Below are 4,480 nucleotides of genomic sequence, written 5' to 3'. Positions count from 1 at the left end.
AGGTAAATCTAACAATAGTTATTGAAAGCATAGTAGTGGTGATCTTTGATGGGGAGGTGCTCATTAACTAAGCATTAAACACTGAGCATTAAGATGGAAAATAATTCTACAAATATCCCAAATCTTGATCTGAAACAGTTACATGGGCAGAACAGTTTTATTCGGTTGCATAATGAATTACTGAAAACATAGTAATTTAAAACAATAGTCATTGCTATATTTTTTCACACTTCTGTAAATGAGTTCTGGTAGGCTCCGTGGCATTCTGCTTAGGAACTCACAAAACTGAAATTAACCTTGAAAGTGCTGAAGGAAAATTCACTCCCAACCTTATATGAGCTTCCAGTGGACTGCAGTTTCTTACAGTTGTAGGCCTGAGGCCTCCTTTGTTGATAGTCAGTTCAGGGCTACTCTTAGCACGTGAAAGCCACCACATTCCTTCTCATGCAGTCCCTTCTGTCTTTGAAGCAGCAGTGGTATGTCAAGTCCTTCTTGTACATAACATATTCACAGTTGAGATGGCAGGATATAAAAATTCATCAAGTTGCATCCTAAAGATATGTATATTTCACCAAGTATATCTTGATCAAATGGAAATGTAATAAAAATTAGAATATGATTATGCAAGTGAAATAGAGTTGACCAAGGGATGGGTATTTATTAAAAGACAAAACATTTTTGAGCTGGGATTGGAAGAATCATTCACACAGAATGGGTGATTAAGAGCTTGAAGGTAATTTTGGCAAGTCTGAGAAAACTTGGGAAGGTACGCAGTGTATCCAGGAAGGAGCAAGGAGTTCAGCTGGAACAAAGTGAAAGAGTATGTAAGAGACAAGAAACATAGGTGGAGGAACAGACCTGGAGCAGACGAGTTGGCCTCTCACAATAGCCACAAGTTAGAGTTAAAGGATGAGGGCTGGAAATATTAAGACAGTGGCACAGGAACTCTGGCAACAAAGTGAAAAGGACTCTATGTTATCAGGAATAAAGGAGTGGTGATAGCTCCAAGGAGGACTGCAGAAATTGAAATGAAAGTGATGCCACAAAATGAAAGGTAGCATCTTGATGTAACATAGAGCCTCCTAGTTGTTTCCCAGCTTTGTCCTCTACTTGTATGGGAACTGAATCAGTTATCATTTGGCTCCAAGAATAAAGACATTTCCCAGACTCTTACAAGTAGACATGACTGCAAGACAGTCCTGGACAATGGAATGAGAGTGAAATGATGTGGAATCAGGCTCTTTTTGTCATGTGGATGTTGGCCTATGCCACCATTTTGGAAAGGGTAAATTTTGAAATTCCCTGGAGTAGTAGAGCAGTACGGTGAGGGAGCATGGGCTTCTACCTCCAGCAAGCAGTCACAGTTCTCCTGAATACAGCAGTGTAAGGGCACACTGCACTAGCACAGTGGGCACCATTGCCATGGGCTGCAGTTGCTCGGCACTCCAGTGAGCTGCACAGTACCTATCCTGCACAACCACACCCGAGCCTCCAGAGCCTCCAGTGCAGGATGGATAGTGCATTGGATAGCTTTTTTGTAGAGAAAAATGCCCAGCATACAAAATTTGGAGGAAGATTATTTGGGCTCATGGTTTCAGAAGGTTTGATCCATGTTTGGCTGATTGTTTCCAAGGTAGAAACAACATCTGGTGTGAAGTTATGGAGGAGGAAACGGCTCAATCTATGACACCCAGGAAGCAGAGAGTAGGGGAAGAGCTTGTGAAAGAGAAGGGCACCTGGAACAAGATTCACCTCTCAAAGACACCCCTCAGTGACTTACTTCCAGCAAGGGGTCCTACCTCCTAACAACTTACTGGCAGGTGAACTTGTTGATGAGGTTGGTGTTTTCACAATCTAATCACCTCCAGGATCAACTGGTGAATATTTCTACCTGGGGAATAAAGCTCTCAATGCACAAGTCTTTGGGAGACATTGCATATTTAAACCATACCAGATAGACTGAAGGAGTAAGTCTTGGGAAGCTTACAATACTATTGCATGCTTAAACTATTATTATTTTGGATCATTTGAGGACCTTCTGAATCTGTATTGCTGTACAAGTAATAAGAAGGTTCTAAATCAGACATTATAAGTTGGTGTTTTACTGTTACAGAAATGAAATGGGACTCAGGATGGTGAAGGGAGAGGTGAATTTAAGATTTCCTGAGTGAAGGCTACATGCAATGCTCTTATGCTAAAAGTTGTAAGAAATACAAAGAAAACAGCTCCAGCCCTCCAAGAGCTAGTATCTAGAGGGAAAATACCTTTCTGCCAATATGTGGATTTAAAAACTACAACCTTTGTGGAATTTATAATCTAGTGGAAAAAACTGCACTTGATTTTTGATGTTTGGGAGTGAAGTCAGGGCCTTGTGTATACTGAGCTGGCCCTTTATTACTGAGCTATAGACTCAGCCCTATACCAGGGCTTTTAGTACACAGGATTCAGGTGGGACTCTGGGGGCAATAATCTGGTAAGAACGAGACATCTGTACCAATAACATTAATATATCACAAAAGAGTGGGTGCCAGAGGTGCTCCTGATTTTAAGCAGAATGTAACTAACTAGCCTCCCATTTCCAAATCACAGCATTTGTTGGTTTTCCCTTAAGATAGCCTTAAGTTATGAGATACAGTATTAATTTTCCTATTTCAATGCCCTTAGACATCTGGCTTTTACAGCAATAAGCTGTTTGCCTAGTATGTTTTAAAGAGTTGTTTTTTCTCTAGAAGTGGAAAAGGAAAATCAATATATTTTTATTTGCACAAGAAAATGAAAACATACTCGGCCTCAGAGGAACAAAAATATTTAATTTATTTTACAATGATTTCTAAATACTGCTCTAGAGAAGCTTATATTTATGGATAATATCTGAATATGACCTTTAAAGTACATTGTTTTAACAGTTTTGTTCTAAACAGCCTTGGATGATAATAACATCCTGTAAAGAAAAGTGCATTTGGAAAAAATAATACATCTGGGTATACTGTTTATGTGTGAGGACTAACCACAAATCTTGTGAGTCTTTTCTCAATATTAAGATCATTTGTATTTGTGGCAGCAATGGACCACATTGAAACTGACCATGCATACTTATTGAGGACTTGTGTTGAAATGTACTCTGCCAAGCCCTGTGAAGATCATTGATGATCTACTAAAAAGGAGATATGGAAACAAATATGTAAGTCACCAAATAATGCAGTGCATTGCATACAGCCCCAAAGGGGCTGGATAGGTGCAGGAGGAAATGACTGATTCTTACTGGGTAAATCTTACGGGCTTTGTTGGAAGGATAGATCTTATAAGATTGGTAACTATTTGAGATGCTGGTGAGAAATGAGTTTGCAGCTGGTGCAGGTTGGAAAGGGGCAGTGCAAGCCAGCTGAGGATCAAGCACAAGCTGCATTGTGAACTGTGGGAAGAGAGATGTCTCACCCAGATTTACATTTTCTTAATAAATATCTGAGAAAATAAACTTAAAGTGAGGAAAGATTCACTTTGGCTCACAGTTTCGAGGGAGAAGGGAGAGCGGTGTCCCAGTATTTCCTTCAAGGGCACTCCCCCAGTGACCTAACTTCCTTTCTGTAGGCCCCAAATGTTATAGCTTATGACATCTCCCTGCAGTGCCACATGGCCTGTGAGGGGCATTTCCATCCAAACCACAGGAAAAGGCAAAGCTAAACAAATGCCTTGTGTGGAATTTTGTCTCCTCAGAGGCATGGTCTTTACTTGGTAGGCAGACAAAGGTTATCTTTAAACATGGTGGTGACCATTCTGGCTGTGCTTTAGTTAGTGTAGGAGAAATGGGAGGGATCAAAGGCCAATGAAGAGGCTGCCTATTATAATATCCTCAGCACAAGATCCCTGGGGCATAAGTGGAGGTAAGAGAGATGACAGTGTGGAGGCATCTGAGAATATTAATACATCTGAGGAGCAGCTTAAAGGTTTGCTAATGGGAGACCCAGTCCTAGCCCAGGTCCTGTGAGTGTGTGGACAGCTTCCTGCTACCCTGCACCGATGGGACCAATCCCAGCCCAGGTGCAGCGTGGGCCAGACCCTCTCCCACCCCCTCGGGCCACCTCCTACCACTCCGCCTTACCTCCCCACCCCTCCCACCGAGTAGGAATTTCTGCCGACTTGCGGGAACCGCCAGACCTAGTCCTAGCCCAGGTCCGGTGAGTGTGTGGAGAGCTTCCTGCTACCCTGCGTCGGTGGGACCAGTCCCAGACGAGGCTCAGCGTGGGCCAGACCGTCTCCCACCCGCTCGGGCTGCACCCCACCACTCCGCCTTACCTCCCCCACCCCTCCCGCTGAGTAGGAATTTCTGCCTACTTCCGGGAACCCCAGACCCAGTCCTAGCCCAGGTCCGGTGAGTGTGTGGAGAGCTTCCTGCTACCCTGTGCCAGTGGGATCAGTCCCAGCCCAGACTCAGCGTGGGCCGGACCCTCTCCCACCCCCTCGGGCCGCCCCCCACCACTCC

This window comes from Octodon degus, unplaced genomic scaffold (assembly GCF_000260255.1).
Source record: "Octodon degus isolate 3935 unplaced genomic scaffold, OctDeg1.0 scaffold00220, whole genome shotgun sequence".
NCBI classification, from domain to species: domain Eukaryota; kingdom Metazoa; phylum Chordata; class Mammalia; order Rodentia; family Octodontidae; genus Octodon; species Octodon degus.
The sequence above is the reverse complement of the archived record's forward strand: the minus strand, read 5'-3'. Positions refer to the sequence as shown.